Here is a 22,625-nt window from a genome sequence, read left to right as displayed (position 1 = left end):
AACACAGCTATCAGATGTGCTAGCACCAGTAAGCAGTTCCCATCTCCTACGTTTTGGTCCAACTTGAAGCTATTACTTAATTTGACACATGTCATAAACATACAGAGGAGTGATTCCCCACTTGCAGGAGTTTTGGTAGACTTTAAAGGTTCAGTGTGTAAGATTCGAGTTAAAGGGATCTATTTGCAGAAATTGAATATAAAATAATCCAAGTGATGTTTTCACTGGTGTGTCATTTAAATTGTAAGAATTGTTTTTTTCTTTACCCTAGAATGGGTCCTTTTATATTCAAATATATTATATTTACCTCAGGAGTGGGTCATCTCTATGGAAGTCGCCATATTTTTTACAGTAGCCCAGACTGGACAAACTAAACACCTTTTGAGTTTTTATAACAACTGAAGGTTCTTTTTTATGTTTGGAAGGGAAGGGTGAGGTGAGGGGTATTCAGCGTCGACATGGAACTTCACCACTAGATGTCACTAAATTCTACACACTGAACCTTTTTAAAAGTAAGTCAATACAAATACTTGGGTCAGGAAAGGTATTTGAACTTATTGACAGGCTTTGTTTAAATTTGTTGTAGAAGTGCATTTCTTACGTCAGACACTAAACAGTGTTGTTTGCTTTCAATTGCAACAGGAAATTTGCTGTTAAAGACTGAATTTAGTGTTTACAAAGCACAGTCTTGGAGCTAATGACGTTTCCAAACAGCTTTGGGTCTCACAGCAGCGTTTAGAATCATGTACCTTCTTCCTCTGGGACTTTACAGCAAGGGAAAACAAACTACACTCATAAAACAATGTCATCACTTGTAAAAAGCTGTTTCCATGTGTCATGTGAATCTATAACTAATATGGAGCATAAAATGTCCCTGGGCCAGACTTTACTGGAGCAAAATTTGTAGTTGAATGAAGGAAAGTTTTGACCTGGGATTTTAAACCTGGGATTGAAAAACAGGATCAACACACTCTCGATGGTCCTATTTCACATCTCAGCTCCTTTAGACGTTCTTTGAGTTTGCCTCACAGGTATCTATGGATTGAGTGCCTGGTGACGTGGCCACTAACCGGGCAAGTGAGTGAACTGAAGTAGCTGGCCCATTAATGATGGTAATCGTTCGCAATAGTTCTTGGAACGTCTCTCTATTCTCTCTCTACTCTTCAGTTTACTTCTCCATTGCATCGTCTGTGCACCAGTGTACATCAATTCCTTCATCAAATGTTAAGAGGGTAAAAATGCCTGCTGCTCTCTAGGGGATTTTCACATCTGAACAGATTTTACAGTCATGGGACAGCACAGATGTAACGACAGATGTTACCGATACATGATCGTAAGTTTGTCATAGAAATCATCCCAATAAAAAACGGAACAAATAAACGTGAACTAGTTCATTTTCATCTGTATGAAATGAACTTTGAACTACTTACTTTTAAGTGTGAACTGGCACAACACTGCCCGTCAGTCTCTGTTTACGCCCTGAATCACTTCCGTAGATGCGTTCATGGAATAGTCCATTGTAGTGGGGACTGAGGGGGGAGGGGGGTTGCTGAGACACTAGTTACTCATGAATTATAGGCATTCTGTTGCCATTTTAGCGTATGGGTTTTTAGAATGACATGATGAATTAACGAAGAGTAAAACAAAATCTTATCCATAAGTTTATTAGGTGTTTTATGGGGTCCAAGGCAATTGCCGACCTTTGACTAATGGTTAAGTCCGCCACTGTTTCTAGCCTAAATATCCGCTGTGATCGCCGTGGGAATGCGGGTCCAGAGCAGGATATCAGAGGACATTTAGGCTCAATAAAGAAAAGGAAAAAGGTTGAGGTAGAGTAAGGAAGGTTCCTCTATACTTTGGCCTTCATGTAACATAAATCTTACAAATATAAAGTGCATCTTTCATTAAAAAATAAAGGCTCTTATAAAATTGACAGGCGGCTGTATGCGAGTGCATGCAACAATATCCGTTTCATATTGAAATTGTAAGCCATGTTGTCCTGGTTTACCCACACATCTTTCGTGTCCATCTTCTACTAAAGCCTTGCAGTATAAATTAAGTAAACCATTGGCTACAAAATCCATCATCCAGCCACCAAGCCATGAAACCAGGAATACTCACTGGACTGACGTCTAAGATTCATATGTCCGTGGTAAAACTTAGGTTGACATCTATCAGACTATGAATGTTTGCGGCGATCATATAGGGCAGGCAGGGACATATCTGAAAAGAAGCGGCGACTTGGTAGAGTTTAGCGGGGCTCCAAATGTGCCATTTGATTAATTGCTTTAGCCTGTGGACTCTATCTAGCAAACTTTCTGTAGTTCTGAAATGCCTGTTGGATAGGACTGCTGCTCTGACTCTAAGGTGACTTAAAATAGTGTTAAAATTTGCAAATGTTTTTCCCTCTCTAGGAACCTTTCCACATTGGTTGCAAATTACAATCCTACACTCTCGTAAAAAAGTCCATACCGGCGACGCAGTTTTCAGTTCCGACGTAAACACATCACGCTGGTATGGACAGTCACAAATGTATGACGTCATTAGCACAACCAGGTGCGCTGTGTGTATCGGACGTTTTATCGGCTGTAGTTTCAGATAAATAAATAATAATATATAATTCCCATTATCAAGCCGATTAAATATTGTGCATCCCTAGACTTGACCATACATGTATGTAAGGTAGAAATTCAATGATATCACAGGTCATAAATAAACTCTTATTTCACAGCAATCCTAATTTCATAAGAAAGAAGCGGAATAGTTTTCTCCTGTCAAGATCACTTCAGTTCTTCAGTTTCTAGTGAAGGAGAAAAATGTTGGCTTGACCCTACAGACAAACTATTTCCACAGTGTTCACAGACCACTTTAATGTTTCTGTAACCTTGTCTGACTGTGGCTCCTAATGAATACGTTTTCACAGCGGTGTCAGAAAGACCTTCGCAGTGGCACCTTGAAAGCTCAAGAGGTGTAACATTATTATCTGGGTTGCGTGTCTGCTGAGTTGCCTTGGTAAAGTACAACAAAGACGAAGGTGCTGTAGAATTAATCCAGAATTAAAGATGTGCATTTGTGTAAAAAAAAAAAGGAGTGAAAGACTGACCCATTCAACTCAATTTGTGTTAACATTGAGAATGATCACAATACTGCCTTTTTTACTTTTTTCTCTCATAAGCGTGAAACACATGTGAGTGCCATTCTACTGAAGCTATATAATTAACATAGGAATGGCCACACAACTTTCAACAGCAGAGCACACAGCTTTTGGTGTCATAGTGTGGTGTAAATCTGATTCACACATATAAGCAGCGTTTCCAACAGAATGAATTCAATCTACGAGGGTACCAGGGATTCACGTGCATGTGCACAAAGGTAACACTTATGAGCAACAGATTTCGAGTGACAGGTTAACAGATTACAGCATGAATTGTTGCTTTAGAGAAACAACTGCATTGCATGCCACAACTGCAGCTGAAACTATAAGGTTTGACTGTCTGAATGGACAGTAAAAACATTATGGATTATTAGCACGACAGTGCGGACGAGCATGCCGGCAAATATCGCTTTACATGCAAAGATTGAGATGTCTTGTCTTATTATGAGAGCTGTAAAAAAACGTTTTGGTTCATTGTGAAGCCATTATAACATAGTCTAGATAAATAAAGGAAAACCCTGCATAAGCTAGTCATACTTTCTTGGCATAATAAAATAATATGTACACTCTTTAACACCAGTTCCCATCATTTAAACTAAATGTGGTTGTGTTTTTTTACTTCACTGTAGATTCCATTAAAGGAACATTACTCTTGTATACATTGTGGTGTATTTGCAGATAGGTGGGAGCACAAACTCTAACCACTGTGTTTGACAGCAAAGACTTGTACAGTAAATAGAAATCCATTTTGGTCGCATTGGAAAAACATTGTAGTCTTAACAAAATCCATCAATCTGAAGTCAATTCAATTTCTTTAGAGTGAAATACAACAAAACCATAAAAACAAAAAGGGGCAGCAGTGCTGACCATAAAATCAAGGAAAACCTCTAGGTGCAGTTCTTAGCTGCAATATTTATTCAACACTGTAAAGCCACACTAGGAGCGAGGGTCTTTGGATGGCTATGTCAGTCTGTCATCGGTTGGTTTGTCCACCTCTGATCCATGCTGAAATATCTTCTTGGATGGATTGCTATCGTTTTCTGTGCAGATATTAAACTTGTTTCCATCCATGTGATGTAATTCTAAGGTGTAAACATTGGTGCACTGATTAAATCAAAATGTGACCATCACACATTCATGAAGAGAATTCTACTTTATGATGAGAAGACTGTACCTCTCTCTCTCTCTATATATATACTTCACATGTTACCTACGTCTCTACTTGGTTTTGAGGTCTGTTTAATGTAGTTCTATGCACTGTTCAGGCATTTTCCATATGAGGTGCTCTAATTACAAGTGGGCAGCTCTAAGTACACATGTGAATATCAGAATTGATACCATTCAGCCCACTTAAGATTGCAAAGAGTAGTGTCGCTAGATGATTTTATGCCAGTGTGCAGGGAGTCTGCAGGCAGCCAGGTAGAGGAAGTGTTTAACATACTCCCTCTCAACTGGCTCTGTTGGCCCAAGAAAGACCTGTAGAAGTTTCTGAAAAGTTTCTTTCCACGTACTGTACGTGTCCACTGAGCAGCTTTGATTGGAATAAAGACATCACGATTGTAGAGCATTGTATCCATAATGTATCAGTGAACAACATCTGGGACTTTTGAAGCCAACTGCATCTTTTTAAGTCCTTTACTTTGTCACAACAACCTCGTTCCTAATGACTTTAAGATGACAAGTTGTTTGTATGTGGCAACACCATGGCTATTTGGGGAACGATCATTTGAAATACACAAATTCAATTTGTATATAAATGTATTTTGAGAAGGATGGTGTTCATATTTTCAAAAGCTGAATGAAGGGAAGTGTTCAAATCTATCTTATAATTCCAGCAATCTTTGTCTGTCCGTGGTTTTCACATTTCAAGAACCCTTCATCTTATCGGTCTCACACTTGGCATAAGGAAGTGCAGTGTTAAATTAATTGTAATTTGGACACACAATATGTTAAATATAAAGAAATGTTCATTAAGCAGGCGACCAGTGCTCTGTAGCAGCAGCAGCAGCAGCAGCAGCTGGGACTCATCAGTGTAACATTGTTGATCAAGAGAACAGCATGTTCACAACAATGGAAGTGCTCCAAACAACGGCAACAACAGTTTGGGTTCTGCGTACTGAGTTCAGCTTTACTGAACGTTTTAATTAACAGGTGAAAAGCTCTTTTTGCAGCAGTGGTGTAGCAGCTTCGGGTTCTGTGGACTGAGGACAGTAGCAGGTCTTTACTGCAGGTCAATTATACAGTTTCAGAAAGAAAACTGCGACCAGCATTAACACGGGCCATTCCAAACAGGCAGGTTTGCAATGGGCAATGCTCCCTCCAGCAAAATGAAAACCTGCAGCAATAATATCATACCTTTTCATTCATTAAAAAGTAGGAATCACTCGTCCATTACATTGCTCTTTAAGCTCCATGTGTTCTGTAGTGTCTCAAAGATATTGTTTTCAGAGCCTATCATAGGATAATTCTTTAAATACTCATGGATCTGGCATCCATTTTGCAATCCTGTCACTAATTAGCACTGGACCCTATATTCTGGGTTATCTACTGTTTGGGGAACAAATTTGAAAGGAAAAAAACTAAACATTAAACGTTCAGTGTATCGAATTAAGTGACATCTAGTGGTGAAGTTTCATATTGCAGCTGAATACCCCTCATCTCACCCCCCTTCCAAACATGAATGATAACCTGTGGTAGCCTTCAGCTAAAAGGTGTTTAGTTTGTCTAGTCTAGGCTTTTAAAAACATGGCGGCCTCCGAAGAGAGGACCGGCTCCTGATGTAAATATAAAGTTTTTAAATATGAAGGACCCATTCGAGGGTAAAGAAAACAATAATTTGTGCAATTTAGATGAAACACACGTGTGAAAACATTACTAGGATTATTTTATATTCAATTTCTGCCAATAGATCCCTTTCACCTAAATCTTACACACTGGAGATTTTAGGTGAGGTTTTGGGAACAGCCTGAGTGCACCTCGGCATTAATTCTACACATATCTGAACTCTGCTGAAGAAACGGATCACCATTCCTCTCAAAGATATTCCTTTATTTGGCATTTTAAAGATGATGGCGATAGTCACTGTCTTAGAGTCAAAAACCTTCTCTCCATGTTTAACTGTGATGAAATCTAGTGACCGTGAAGATCAGAGTTTATGATTCACGCCAAATTGATATTCGTTAAATAATTCAGTAACCCCTCATGCCCTGTGTTAAGGCATTTGCATTTGTTATGTGTCTCCAGTCATTTATTTCTTTAAATTGTCATCTGTGGGTATGATAACTGCTCTCTTTAAATAGCCTTCACTGCTAATAAAAATATATATAAAATGATATAAATGTTCCTCCCAATTTGAAACCATCTGTTACACACTTGAATGGGTTTTAAAAGCTGGTTTAAATATTCAGCTGTGACAGAGGGCTCTGGTTACACATTGATCTCATAACTTTAACAGGGCGCAAATAAAATAACACAAAAACAGCATTATCGCTCCCTGCTTTACGCATAATTTAAGGTTGAAAGCAGGGCAGGTTATTACCAGGAGAAACAAAGACATCTGGGACGCAGCATATGAGGCAATGAGATGATTTCAGCTCTGGTATTTATTGTTGTGGCTTTTTCCATCATTGTCACCGGAGATATATTAAAATTGCTGGTGTACAACAGAATCTCATTATCACATTGAAGCAAGCTCCAAACAAATTAGAATATGATTCCTTTTCATCTGGATACAAACTCATTTTCATACCATAAACAAGAGAAATTGCAATCTAGGGGAAATAAATTGACTTTCTACACTCGTACTCAGAGAGTGTAAAATGAGCCACAAAGTGATTCACAGGCGAGACAAACCACTTTTCACAATCAATTGCGGCGGAAAGCCGTCTGCTGTTGTTGGAAAAAAAGAAAGAATAAATCTCTTCTGATCAACTGAAATGTCCTTAAGAAAGAGAGCGGACGCATATATTCTTGACTTTGACTTAGTTTCATAGGCAGCACCTAACTTATTCATCATTTGGAGCGTTGGATGCATTGATCAGTGCATCCATATTTACTTGCAGTGTCTCCAATTCGGCTGCTTCTAGTTAATTACCTTCCCAGAACTCACTGATCGTCACCATTTAATCAAAATAAAGAAACTTCTGTAATCTTAAGACACTTTCGTCACTTCTGACAATACAGAGCAAAAACTAAAAGTCACTGTTTGATGTAGAATTGACAGTATTTTTTTTGTGTTTCCTTGCTCTCCGGAAATTCAATGCGAGGCAGTCGAACAAGAACGATGAGTCTGCAGAACCAGAGTGGATGTCAGTGCACAGAAATGCAGTATGATAATCTAAACAAATGTCCCACTTAGCTATCACATTGTTATCCATTCATCCAGCCACAGGGATGACATATAGAGACAAACAACCATTCACTCTCACATTCACACCTACGGACAATTTAGATTCCAATTAACCTAAGCTGCCTGTCTTTATACTGTGGGAGGAAGCTGGAGAGAACACACGGACACAGAGAGAACATGTAGAAACACAGAGAGGCCCCGGTCAGCCAACAGGTTTAAAGCTAGAAGCGTATTTGCTGTGAGGTAACAGTGATAACCACTGCACCACGAGAATTTGCCAGAATTTACCAACTATGCTAACTTTCTTTTTATTATTTGAAGTTCTATGTCTCTATAATATGTCTATGAGAGCAGTAGGTGACCTTGCAATACTCTGTTTCCTATTCTTCATCAGCAATTAATCAAAATTTAGTTCATGCCTCGATTTGATTGACATTCTGCAAATTGCCATGTTGGAAAAACAAAATACACAGTCAATGAAAATGACTCATAACCTAAATGAACCATGTTTTTTGTGAATAATGATTTTCCATCTCCACGTTCTTACAATACCCAGGGCTAGTTGTGAAATAGGCATGAGGTTTACACATTCTTATGAACCTTTCTCTTTTAGAAGTAAATATTGGGAAATAGCCACTTTTCACTGACCCTTGACCCCTTGATACTGGCTTTGGTCTGGTGTTCATTGAACTGGTCTGGTGTTTTCTGTTTCAGGTGTAATTATGTAATGTCGGTCTGATGATGACGACAACAAAGCCACCTCCATGACAAATGAGTCAAAACCATTTGCTGAGGAATGCCACAGATATTGGTTTTGAACCCTGGAAAAAGCCAGTAGGTGAGTTAAGAGTTTTTCATCACACAACTGCTTTAGATTTTCAAAATTTCACTTTTCACCTTTTGCAAAAATACTTCTAGAGCCTATTTATGCTCCAGCCATGTCATCAATCCACCATTATCTAAACCGCTTATCCTTAGAGGGTCTCGAGGGGCGGGCTGGAGCCAATCCAAGCTGACATTGGGTGAGAGGCAGGGTACATTCTTGAAAAGTCGCCAGTGTATCACAGACTTCACACAACCATTCACACTTATGGTCAGTTTAGAGTCAACCTAACCCCAATCTGCATGTCTGTTGATTGGGGGAGGAAGAGCCAGGAGAAAACATGCAAACTCCACACAGAAAGAAAGAACTGGGATTCGAACCGGGATCCTTAATGTTGAGAGGCAACAGTGCTAACCACGGCCTCCCCGTGCCACCTTGTCATCCAGAATAATACATCAAGCAAGTCTAACGTAATCTTTCTTCATAGGAGGTTTTGTGTGGGAAACATTTGTACATCACCTCTGTTTTGATGATGACATTGTTACAAGTTGAATCCCACAAGCTGCACTGTTAAATGCATCATTAGCAATGAACGAACTGTTGTTCCATGGGTTGTTCTTTTTCATGACTAAAACTGAATTGTCCAAATCAGATAGGACATTTAAAAAACAGTATATTTTGCTTGTGTGTGTGTGTGTGTATGAAAAGCAATCAGTTCTCAAAGATAACAGTTGTACAAACACAGCTCCCAGGTAACGATTTCAAACATTTTTCTTTTTGCCCTCCATCCCCGTCGACTCATCTATATAAATTGATTCCTGTCACTTGCTATGAGTTATCTAGTGATTTGAAGGTCACAGAATTTCCGACAGATTCTTGCATGTCTCTCTTCCCTCATATTTTTTGTCCCCGCTGTGGGCGATATTGATTTGTACCAGGGCAGTTAATCATGACAACAATGTTGTGCTCAGGAAATGTCTCTAAATGTAATCTTGCTGAAGGATAGGATAGAGCAGTACTGTGCAAAACACTAGCACAGTTTTAGAGGTGGATTATACCTCACGAGTGCAATAAAGTTTATGATAACTTCTGTGGCTGTAAAAATGTTCGTTTTTAAGACACACCGAGTGAAAGCTGAAATCATGTAGGGGTCACAACCAGTGGTGTGTATTTAATAAATAGGTTTCTACTGTGGTCAGGGTCCTTTTAACAAGGGACTCAAACTTGAATTAAATAATTGAAGAAGAAAATGATTTACATCCCTTTTTCCTTTTTTCTCTGTGCGCAGTGAATTTATTAGTAGTTTCAGATTGCTCATGAATGTGTTCTCATATTAGTCCTTTCGCTGAAAAACAGATACATATAATTACACTTCCAGCACACCATTAGATGGATGAGCTGGAATAGATGGTGTTGTGATCAGTCATCCATTGTGCATTTTATTTCTTCTCAGACACATGTATTAAATATTAATAGTGCTCTCTGCATCGCTTGTTGAGTGTGGGGAAGTTGGAACAGAGTTCTGTTGAACAGCTCCAGACTTCAGATTTGTTGTGTATAGAGAAATGCCTCATCACTCCAGACAATATGTTACTGGTCGTCTCAGTCTTGCATCTGTAATGTTTATATTCTTCGTATTATATTAATTCCGGACACATTCTGAGTTACCTTCTCTACTTTAGTTCATACACAGGCAAATATACATTTTTTGGTGTGTAAGAGCCTTTTTCCCATAGAATACGACGCCCCTGGGCTCTGAAACCCAATGGAATGTATTTCTTTTTTGCTAGCAATGCACAAGTGCTGTGACAAAAATACGTGTATCCAATAGAAACTAAATATCAAGCCAGGCATGGAATGCATAATGGAGGAAAAGCAAATATTGCAAGTGCAGCTTTTGCCGCATTTTTCTGTCTGAACCCGTCTGAGCTCAAGGTACAACTAACCAGGCCGACCCAAACCGACAAGCATCCTGACCCAAGCCCAATGCTGTTAATATAAGCTGCACTGAGTTTGTGTTACCCTGTCCCTGAAGCACATGGTTATTACTTGTTTTCCCTGATAACAATGTGCTTAGTTAAAAAAATCAGCCCAGCCAATGAATATAGTTTCAAAATTTGTGACCAAACCCAGTCCAGTCCATCAGGACCCATTGGGTAAGGTATCCACATTATTGTTTTAGTGTTAGCTTTTCCTGAGTTCCCTGACCTTTATGACTCAAGTTTGAATAATATTTTTCAACAAATCGAGTCAAGAAGGCATGTCAGGTGTATTTTAACACTCAGATAGCTTGTTGTAGGTAGGAAACTGTGTAAACTAAATAAAAAAAGAAAGGAAAAAATTTAAAACTCTGCCTATTTAGTTCTGAACCCAGTGACCAGCGCAGTGCAAACCGCTTTGTGTCTGAACGGTTCTTATGATATGCTCTGTGTGCAGGCCTGCTACAGCAGAAAGACCCTTTTGTCAGCTAGGAATAAATAGGCAGAGCCTTCCCAGGATGCACCATGTTAGTGCAGTCTGCCAGCTACATTTTACACTGAGATCGGATCATTATGTGGAAGAACATAATTCTTAAGTGCTCATTACGACAGGTGTAAACAGGCTGTGATCATACATCATTAACCAGAAACATGTTAATACAAAGTGTAAATGGGTTTTCATAAGTCAGTTTCATGATTTCTTCTCCACTGCATCAGGGCAGTGATGAGGATTAGGCAAATCATGACTGATGAGATTAAAAACCAACAGCTTTATTTCCAACATAGTTTTTGCACTCAGAAACGATGCAGTCACATTGGTCTTTGTAGTTTTGTGTGATGTGCTGGTGTGTGATGTTTACATTAATGGTGAGAAGGCGAGAGGCCAGAGTGTTTTTCCTGGTTGCTTTTCTGCTTTCATTATGTGTTGTTTGTGTTTTTTTTACCATACAATGATGATGACCCCTCCATTACCCGATACTCTCTTCTTGCTGTGAACCTGAATCTTGCAGGGAGTGAACATAAGGAATGTAGGAAGACTTGGAGAACAAAGACTTTTTTAAAGACCCAGTCCTCGATTATTGTGCAGAATAATCAACACTATCACATATTGGTAGAGAAAGCGACCCAGCTGTTGACTGCGGCGGACGGATTGTTCATTTAAAAACTAGGCAAGATTATTGGTTGTCTGTGTAGCTGAGTATTTTCCTCTGTTCTGCCTTTTCTTTACATTCACATGTGTTTGCTGAGCAGTGCAGCTGTGGCTCATTGTCTATGCCAGTCAATCACTGCACTGTGCTCAATGCACCAGTAAGCAATATCCTGTCTTACTAATGAAATCATATATTCAAACACAATTATACTTCTGGCAAAGACTGTTAGGGTGTACTTTAGAGCTGCTGTTAAAAATCTAGCAGCTAATTTGGATCATATAAGCAGCCATGTGCAATTGATGCCTCTAGGTTTTCAGGGTTTCATCCAAGCCAAACACCACAGCCAGTTATTTGGTGGGTTTTTTGTACTTGTGGCTGAATGTGTGGTAATTAGTAAAGTTTCTGTATTCAGTGAGATGACCCTGGACGTGTTATTTCAGCCTCCTATGCAGGTGTGTTTTGCATTTTGGCTGAATAAAACCACAGGCAGCCCTTTTCCTTCGATCCAATCCTGAACATTTGTTTACACTTTGTTTTGTTAATGAGGAGAACTTTGTGGAGCAAATGCTGTTTTGCAAAGTGCTCAAAGGTAGAGCCAAGGGAAAATACATGCATTGAATTTTAGATGAGCACCTACAATTTAATGGAATTAAGCAGTGTGGGTGTACATTATGCACTGATGGAGGCTGTTGCCATGACTAGGAAACCCAGCAATGACAGACCTTCAGGCAGCAAGCTTTCAGAGTTGTTGCCGTGTTGGAAAAACTGATAGATTGATTTGATCAGTGCAGTGTTTTATTAAAGAAACTCTGCCATGCCTTCGTCTTCTTCTTGGATCAGTTTTAAATCTTTGATATTCTGGATTGCGAGAGGGAACATTTTTAGTTATGGTGTGTTCACACTATAAAGACAAAACAACCGCATTTAAGGTCAGTGCAAAGACATGAGCAGACAAACCAATGTGAACTGGTGAACTTGAAATATTTTAGTGTGAAATAAATGTTTCAGCTTTGCTCTTCATGATGCCAATTCATAAATATACTGACAAGATATAAATGAGATGAGTCCAAAAACAACAGGAAGAGCTGGAGTATTTGTTTTCAGCTGTGAAAGTGGCAGACTTTTGCTGCTTGTTTAATTTTAACATCAGAGTCAGAGTCTTAAGGTTCTCACCAACGACCCAGTATTTAACTGTAGATAACTAAAGAGCCAAACGATTTTCTCAGGAACTGAGAACTTAGATAAGACTGATAGAAAAATAAATTAACTGAGATGTTCAATTCCCCTGCTTATGTCTGCTGGATCTTAAAGCTGCATTGATCCACATTTTTATATTTTCTATGTTCTAGGGAAGGTGATGCTGCTGACACACAGAGAGTGATCACCAACTCTGCACTTCCCCTCAGCTCTACAATGCTTCTCCACTTTATTCAGCCCAGAGTTTTGGTTTTATGACTCCCCACTTTACCTTTTTTACTCACTTTCTCTGCTCTTATTGTCGTCTCCAGCTGCAACCGTTGTTTTCAGCTCTGGTAAACTAACTGTAAGATACTTACCAAGTACCAAACAGGAAACAGACAAATCTGTGAAGATTCAAAGTCATACAGGTCGTGGCATCTTCAGGAGTTGTACAAGTGTACATGGCAACTGGACTTGCTTGACTTTCTTCTTTCAAGAAACACAACAAACTGTATGTACACTTGTACGACTCCACAAGAAGACAGACAAAGATGGCAAGAAGCCTGCGAACATAGCGTAGCACTCTGGGAATTCATTCACTCAGGAATAACTTCAATACTCATTTTCTTGCTGTGAAATGTTCAGTATGTTCATACTGAATATATTCTGTTCAAACTATATTAGTTCTGTTTCTATAGTATATAGCATTGCTATTTTTTATATTTCAATGTGTTTGTATTTGCTTAATTATTTATGATTTCATTACTTATCTACTGATGCTTCTATTTATACTTTCCCTTTGCTGCTGTAACAAGGCAAACTGTCCCGTAGAGGGACTAAAAAAGGCTTATCTTGTCCTGTCTTGTTCCATCACGTGGCTCAAGAACCAGATATTTCTCTCAGAGGGTGGAGACCAAAACTGAGCTAAGGGGCTTGAATACGCCAGTTCAACTGAATTTTATTAGTATAACACAACATAAATTATCTGGAAACACTTTACTTAGTAAGGCAGAGACATTAATATTCCAACAATTTGATAGAGAAACCCAACAGTTCCCGCAATGAGCAAACAGAGGAGATGTGACAGATGAGAGAACATCCTTTTGAAGGAAGAATCCTCGACCAGGAGCAGCCTCTTGTTTGAATGTTGCTGTCTGTTGGCTGAAGTGTAAATGAGCAACTGTTTGCTAACACATGCACCCTAACCACTGGGTGTGAATATCTATGCTCTTTTTACAGTTTGCTATTGATGCCTTCAAGTGCAAAAAACTACTGTATTATACTCTGTTGCTACCCATCTCTGTTACACCAAATAGATCAATATCCTTAAGTTTACATAAAAAAGTACAAATACTTTGTTACAGTATTTAATTAGGTTTTTCAGGTATCTATACTTTATTTGAGCATTTATTTTTCTGACAACTTTTTACTTTTACTCCCATTTTAACACACATTTCTGTACTTTAGACTCCTTTATTTTTTCTAAAACAGGCTTGTTACTTTTCTTTTAATGCATTTGAGGTAAATCACCCATTTTCTTTTCATTTTGCACCATTGAGCGCTGCCTTTCCAGCATCAAGACAGATTTTAATCTGAACAGACAATAACACAGAAAAGACCATTTGTAGCTATCAGTGCATATCAAGCACAACATGCATAACATATGGTGTAAAAGACGTATCAAGACAAAACAGGGAGACAAGAGAGGGAGACTCAAGCGCAGACAAGAGGCGCAGTAACAACATAGAAGAAAGTAAAGAATTGTCCAACAGTACTGATAGCGTTGACGTCTACGACAAAGCATAGCAGCACATTTTCCATCCCTGGACTTGTTTAAATTAAGAATACTTCAATCAATGCATTGCACACATTTCTTGCTTTAAATTATCTCGTCAGTCCTGTTATGTTTAATTTCTTGAAAGATGCTTGTAAGTAGTTACATCATGCCGAGCAGGACTGTTTACAATATCACTTAATAAAAGCATCAGAAATCCTTGAGTGAATCCCAATGTGACTGTGTGGTTAACATATGAAGGTGGTAAAATAGTTCATATCGAAACTCATTCCATTTAAACTGGACTGTTGCCATGGTCCGTAGCAGCACAAAGAAGCAAAGAGACAAGGTACACGGAGTATACAAGGTAACAGAGTACACTCCAGTAAACACAGACGCTGCCTCATTGTCGGTGGTGCTGTGGTTTGAACAGCTTCACCCTGCTTACCTGAACACCCTGTTCCAAATGAAAGCTGTGCCTGATGGCGTTGCTTCAACCATCTTTCATCATACTTTAACCCATGTGGATATGCAGTTATATTTATCTGAATTCAATGTCAGGCACCAACCAGCAGTACAGCCTGATCAACATTTTACAAATGGTATTTCCAGCCATGTAAATATTCCTTTACATGTGTGATATGAGGTCTCATTATCTAGAATCAATTAGAAGAAAAATTATGAAAAGAAGGTTGTATGTGATACATTTTACAAAGCTGGGTAATGTGTGGGCGTATGGCTGTTTCCTGGTGGCAGTATGTATCAGTGTAAAAACGACTTAAATATCGAAGGGAAAGTAGTTTCCCTGGGCAAGATACTGAACCCCAAATTGCCCCCGACAGCCTTGCTGACAGCGTATGTGTAGAAATGCTGTACGAATGGGTGCTTTTGAAAGTAGTGTGATTATACTGTGAAAATGTTTGAGTGCTAGATAAGCATTACCATTTGGCTATCCATTCTAAGATAGATCTACTATGGACCCATTCATGTTTACATACATGTTCTGGTTTCTTGTGGATGTTAATGGTGAAAACCCCAAAATGACTGAGAACAGAAAACAACATAAAAGTAAAGCCCATGGCTCAGTCCATGGCAACCTCCATTGTATGACTAAAAATGCCACGAGCAATGCTTCAGCTGACTTGTATTTGTGAGCAACCTTGATGCAGGGTTTTCCTCTCTCTCTCCAGCTTACTGAACTTGTGACAAAAAAATGCTATTTCTTGATGAATTGTATGTATGTTGCAAAAAGCTTGAGACAGCTAAGCTAACTTTGGTTGTCAATATACCTACAACAGTGTGAATCCAATCTTTTACTCTACAAACTAGAAAAGTAAGTAGTAAATTGTGTTCCAACCAACAGAATGATGCATGCTGAAAAAACAGGTTTTTATACAGTGGATGTGAGGGTCATGGATGATTCATCCCTTAACCACTCAGGCCCAAAAACTGAAAGGTCTGCCCTGATGAATCAGAGCATAGCACAGACAAGGAGACAAAGAGGAAATCCCCGGGAAGATAGTGCTGTGATCACCTTTTCATTTGCCCGCATTACAGGAAAATACGCCACTCTGTAGATCAATAAGCAAATTAGGAATTATCTTCCATTTGGTAAATGTTCCAGGATGGTCCAAGAAGCCTTTAACACTGGATGTTCTTTATAGGTGAAGAGTAATGTTGTTACTGAGCTACTCACTCCTCTAAAATACTCTACAACAACTGAAACACTAAGTCCAGTCATCACCGCCAACGTACGACCTTCTTTTGTGTTGTGTCTCCTTTTGGATTAATCTCACCTGGGACTGCACAGTTCATAAACAAACACAAAACAATTTCCTGACTAAATTACCAGCAAAAGTCGCCAAGGAGAGAGAGGGGGTAGATAAAGAGTGAGTAACCGAGTGTGATGTGAATTCATAACTCTAGTCTCAGTCTGAAGTTAGAGTCGCTCTCTCCTGACATCCATGTTGTGTGTGACTTGGTCAATGAGAAATGGTGTGTGACCACTATCAAAAGGAATAACCTTGACAACAAACGCGATGAGAAGACGTTGTCTCATTTTGGTGTCATTTTCTTTCAGCACATCATATCCTAAAAGACATTGAGACTCGGCTCACAGGGCTCATGAGAGAAAAGTCCTTATCTTTAATCACTAGTTGGATAGGCTTTAGTCAGAACGGACATGTGATATTGTAGAAGATATCCCAGGTAACCAATCTGTTGTGTTGGATGTCCTAGATGGTGTTCTACAGGGTTTTCATTCATCCTGGAAAACCTGGAAATTTAGGGCATTTTCACATCTGAAAGTCAAAACCAAGATTTGTTTTTGTTTGTTTAATTGTTTACCTCTGATCCATATGTCCTGGCATATGCCGGTTTGTCAAATTGGCTGCTATATTGGCTACCTTTTTTGAATTAAGTCTTTCTCTCTGAATGGAAAAAAAACCCCATAAGACCAATTCACTTCATTAATTTTCTTGCCATTGTAATATCATTGTTATTTCTACCAGCTAAATGAACATCCTTGTTAAAACATATCGCTTTTTCATTGTATTCTCATTCTTTTTTTCTGGTCCAAATAATCCAAAGAATCGTTTTCACACCCCAAACTAATTTAATCATGGTTTATAATCACAATCGTCCTGGATTTTTTTTTCTTTGTATTTCAGAGCCTTACATTAATCTGCATAAACTTCAGAGCGTATTTTGTTTAAAATGAACATTTCTGTTGGTAAGAAGCTGCAGTAGGACAGGTATGACCTCTCCTGGAACTATAGGCCACTAGATGAACTTGTAATAACCCATTTTAAACTTACATTATAGTGTAATTTATTACAAATTGTTATAGAGGTAGAGCATAGTTCTTTTTTTGTCCAAGTTTGAAGTTCATATGAGGGACCCACGTATTTAGAGTGGCTGACACATTTTAAGCAGTTGAAGTATGAAAAACATGCTAAACAAACAGTTCATGGTGTAGAGGTTATTGTACAGTTAGCAGCCATAGATGTAGCTATAACATGCAATTTTGACTTGTAATCATGAACCCTGTGTCATTGAAAAAGGAGGGAGCAAAATGTGTGTCAGTACTAGGAATATGTCCTGGAAAAATCTTGAATGGTTTCTTAAAAAGAGTGGGAACCATGCACCAGAGGACCACGTACAAGCCAGTTCTGGCCAGCTGGGTTCTGTGAGTGCAGGCTGGGCTGCATATCAGCCCCGGTTACATGCACCTGCGCTTGATCTGGACTGGTTCCTGGATCTGGCACATCATTTATGAGTCTGGTGAACAGCCTGGCCAAATTCAGGGTGTTGTTAGGCAGGGCTCTTTTATTTTGGCCACGCAGGGCTCACACAGTTCAGCCTTGATCCCACGAGCCCCATTTTTGTTTGGAAACAATTTCTAAATTCTCATATTTGATCCGAGACCCTAACATCCTACCCCATGCTCAGTGCTGTCTGTGTTTCCTCTGATTTTTACACACACGTCTCCATTTTTACTGATGGTCCACTGGTGGCTCATAAGCATTTAAACATCCAGGATGACGTTAGTTTAGTGAGACTTCGACAGATGTTGCAGAAGCAGAGATGAGATGGAGGAAGTGAATAACTGGTAGGGAGGATGTAAACTAGCCACAAACACTTGGGGCTTAGCACATTTAGTGCATTCATTTCACTTTTAGCTAGTTTAATGGTGGAAAACATTGAGTTGCTACATCAGATTAAATGGTTATTCTTAGTCTCCTAATTAATCATGGGTATGTTTTGGGTGTAATATGCAATAAATAATTTAGAGGGCCATAGCTTGTTTCTTTTAGAAGCCAGGTGTGCTTCCTTCTTAACGCCAGATTCTCCAGGTAGTAAGAGAGAACACTTTCTTCTGCAGAGGAAACAGACTTAGTTATGCACAGAGTGAAGCATACGAACGAACAGGCATCCTGCTCCTACCTAGGTGCACATTGCTGTCTCTTATAATTCGTCCTGGAAATAACTGTGAAATATTGCACCAATCTTTTCCGATCATGTTATTGTTGGTCAAATGTTAAAATGCTTGCCAACAATACGTCTGACCAACAATGTAGGCACAACTGCATTCGTCTGAAACTAGGACAGATACTTACTCTTTGCCTGGTCTAAGATAGACAGGTCAAAAAGTCATAAGCTATGAATAATGATCTAAACTACTGGCTTACAATTACAAGTATTTCAGGTCTATGTCTCCTTGTGTTTGTAATTGAAAACCTTCTTATTCTACATACAGCTGACTGTTGATTACTACATTTATATATAATTTTATGTAGTTGGGGGTTCGAGAAATTGTTGTATCCTCTTCACAGGTAATGTGTGCTCTGGAGGACAGAATTTGTGGGTTTTCTGTGGGACAGAGATTCACGATAATGAGCACTATGCAGAGTGGGACCAGGATCAATACATTGTGTAATTAAATGGCTGTGCACACACTAGCTACAAAAAAGATGTGGGGTTGGATTACTCTTTAAACATTGAAAATCACCTGGAAACAAACAAACACAACCACCGTAACTACTGCTTGCACGCTGCTCAGAGCAAGTCACAAGTTGGCCAGTTACTCGCTTGTTCCAACAGGCAATGTTCTCCAACCAGTTATTTGGATTAGTATCAAGCACTTCAGTTTTGTTTGCATCTGTTTATATAAACTCTGACAACAGAAGCCTCTTGCTCATAATATTGTCCAACTCATTGTAGACATTTTTAGAGGACCAGTGTGTAGGATTAACAGGGTTTCATCGCCACACATGGAATATATTAATAATTGTTATGTTTTCATTGTTATCAGCACCTGAAAGTCTCCTGGAGTGTTCTGTTACCTTGTGCTCCGTGAACCCTTTCTCTCTCGCTTCTTTGTGCTGCGACTGAACATCGCCACATTCCAGTTTAAGTGGAGGCTATGAGTTTCAATATGAACTATTTTACCACACAGTCACATCGAAAAACTTTTTTTACTCTGTAATCCTGTTATATAATAATGAACAAGGCTCATTCAAGGATTTCTGATGCTTTTATCTACAGTTGCCTACAGCAGACAGCCAAGTGTTTTTATTTGTTCTTTGTTTTTTTTATGTAACCTTAAGGCCACGATAGGTTTTCCTGCATACTTGGAAAACTCAATGCAAATCCGACTAAAAACTACACACTGTTCCTTTCAAGAAAACATGGGATTGCATGTAGCAGAACCAGAATGATCTTTTCTATACCATGTGTTTTCTTGTCTGTCTAAACGTGATGCTTGTTAAATACATCCCTTATACAGTTAAATGATTTGGGTGTGTTATGCTTGTTGCAGTTGTTGTAGCCTCATACCTCGAGCAGGGACCAGGAACGGGCTGCAGTGGTCTGGAACTCTTTAAACTCCACACACCCAGATTTGTTTTCATTTTCCAACTTGTGGTATTCAGACCCACCTGACACTGAGTAACATACATATATATATATATATATATAACACCTGTTTTCACATATGCAGTGAAATTCTGCAATACCTGTAAACACACTTTGATGTGGAAAACTGGAGTTAAAACTTAGCAAGTAATCCATGCTTACCCTCTTTCCTGTTCTTTTGTAAAGCTGCTTTTTATTCAACCTGTAGGTGGATTTCAGTGTGCTCGGCTGTTTTGCTAAGAGTGTTATGGGCTCAGGCTTGTGCAGATGGGAGGTCAAACCAAATGAATTCGGAAAGTGGTAAAAAAAAAAAAGGAAAGGCACATGGAGGTTTTTGTTGATGTCAAAAGAACCTGTAACGGGCTTGTGTTTCTTCAGGCCCAGAACATTTTTGTGTAAAGCTCGTGCCACAACCTCCACTAGAGATGAGACGGATGTTTCATCTGCATTGTTGCAGTGCTTTGAAATACTTTTACTGCTTGTGTGAGCGGAAGAACGTCTTTTCCTCTAAGCAAAATCTCTGGTGTGTTGGTTTTTAAAAAATGCAAGGTCAGACTCACATAAATGTTCAGAATTCAAAATGGAATATATATATATAGTGTACATACTAATGAGCACGTTAATTAGAAATATAACAGTATTTAAAATTAACTTCATAGTATATATTTCAGATATTAACTGAACAATATGCATATTGTGTTCAGTAGTTTTTTAGTTCATGTAACTGACTCTATATTTATCATCGGACTTTTTATGTTCTTTTAGCCTTGGTGCAATGTAGCCATAATTTCACACACTTTCATTATCCTGCTATTCACAAATTTCACGCTCTTCGGTCTTACATCTTCGCATAATGCGTTCTGGTATGTGACCTCATTTCCCGTTCGGGGACCATTTAAGTTCCAGATTATCTTTCATCAGCGTCTTATCTTAATAGGTCTTGGCTTTTTCTGATTGCAATAAACAAAAATGCGTCATGTCAGTCGCCTGAGCAGCGCGTGTGGGGGTGTAATTCAGGCGCTCCCACTCCAACTGCCAAACAAGATTTACACAACTGATGGTGATCAAAGTGGAACAATTTCACAGGATTTATTGATGAAAATGAATAATGACTGGGAAGCAAAAAAAAAACCTTAAAAGTCGAAGTCACTTTATCGGTTCATCCTCCATACTAGTATAATGCACTTACAGCAAAGACTTGACTGTTTTAGCTATTTTTAAACAAGCGATATGTGAATTATATATAAGTCATCTGACTTGCATGAAAAATTTAGTTAAAATTAAATATCCCTTTGAAGCAGACTTATTGTAAGTTCTCTTCTGGTGGTGGTGAAACTGTAAATATGTTTAATAATAATAACAAAAAAAGGAAAAACCTGTTTGTTGTATGGCTTGTGCCCAGCTTGCTATTTGAAATGTCAGTTTATTAAAGCGCCTTCCCCCAGCAATGTCACATTACTGATATGAGAGGAGACGCTTTGGAGAAGAAGGATGTGTTTAACATATCTAACGCCTCTATGTGGGGGTGTTATTTCGGCAGACGATTTTGCAGTATCTCTTAGAGTGAATTTTATGGCACCGTGAGTGACACTTCACTGCTTCAAAGGTGGAAGGAGGACTCGAGGTTGAAATTAGGGCGGAATACTAAATATTCAAAAGTGTGTTTGGGCTCAGTTTGTCTTTCTTACTTGTTTTATCCCCAGTTTCACCTCAGATGAGGCAGTTTGGAGGAAGTGAGGAAGACAGGAATATGGGAAGGAAACACATAGGAATAGTGAATCAACTAGTGAGTATTAATCAGTAGTTAATCAGTGTGTCTGTGGAAATTGTCTGTTGCACTGCCAGATAATTTCTCTATATTGGACTGACACAGTCATGTGTGTCGCTGGTGCAGATCTGTCGTGTCAGCAACATTCATACAAAGTAAAAGGCCGAACATTCATTTTGTCGCTGCAATGCTTCATACATAATTACAGAGCTTTTATTTTGAAAAGTTGTCAACTTGGGTCTGAAGATTAACAGACCTCTGAAATAGCCGACAGGCCATGAATGATAAATTATCTTCAGTTAAGACAATCATTCCAGCCCATAAGCCAATTACAAACAAGCATGTTTATAATATGCACTCAACTAGTGTTTTTGACTAAGACTATACTGCTTTTACAGTCAGTTCATTTATTGTGTCAATTGCATCAACAATATTCCACAATTGCCATGAAATTGCACATGAGATGAATGTGAAGACATTAATATTCGCTGGACAATGAACTATAATAACTTTGATTAACACTTAACCTTTAATCTGGCGCTAATACAGTTTATGTTTTGTCCAATACTTTGGTTTGTTTGCTTAATTACAGCAAAACTATTGAAAGCGAATGACAGTTCCTTCGGCTTCCAAGGTTGTGTTATGGTGCTAAGTATCGAATGTAAGCATGCAAACATGCTAGGCCAAGATTTATTTAAAACCACCACTTTGAAAGCTGAATAAAACTGACGTTGCTATTGCTAATTATTAAATAGACTTCATTTATATAGCATATTTCTTTTCTTAATGATCAATTGAAGCACTCAACACTACAGTTCATTACAGCTGCAGGGGCAATTAAGGGTACAGTGTCTTGCCCAAGGACACTTTGACATTTAGGGAATCAAACCAACAAGTCTTGTTAGTATACAACCAGCTCTACCTCCTGGGCAACGGCCACCAACAAGTGCTCAATGGCCAAATATTGTTGCAGATATTGAGCTTGCTTCCTTCAGAGAGGCAGGGAGCATGTTTCTGGCTGAAAGGAGAGAAAA

General features: G+C 38.8%; 1 long non-coding RNA gene across 1 annotated transcript in view; it reads left to right on the top strand.

Annotated features, from left to right (window-relative positions):
* LOC124855020 overlaps positions 1-14,045 on the top strand; it is a 99,504-nt gene extending 85,459 nt beyond the window's left edge. The window contains exons 2-3 of the long non-coding RNA XR_007034956.1: positions 8,217-8,340; positions 12,805-14,045. This is a non-coding gene — a long non-coding RNA (uncharacterized LOC124855020). The remainder of the gene's footprint in view (positions 1-8,216; positions 8,341-12,804) is intronic.
* The last annotated feature ends 8,580 nt before the right edge of the window (positions 14,046-22,625 follow it).

This window comes from Hippoglossus stenolepis, chromosome 17 (genome assembly GCF_022539355.2).
Source record: "Hippoglossus stenolepis isolate QCI-W04-F060 chromosome 17, HSTE1.2, whole genome shotgun sequence".
Lineage (NCBI taxonomy): Eukaryota > Metazoa > Chordata > Actinopteri > Pleuronectiformes > Pleuronectidae > Hippoglossus > Hippoglossus stenolepis.
The sequence above is the reverse complement of the archived record's forward strand: the minus strand, read 5'-3'. Positions and strand labels throughout refer to the sequence as shown.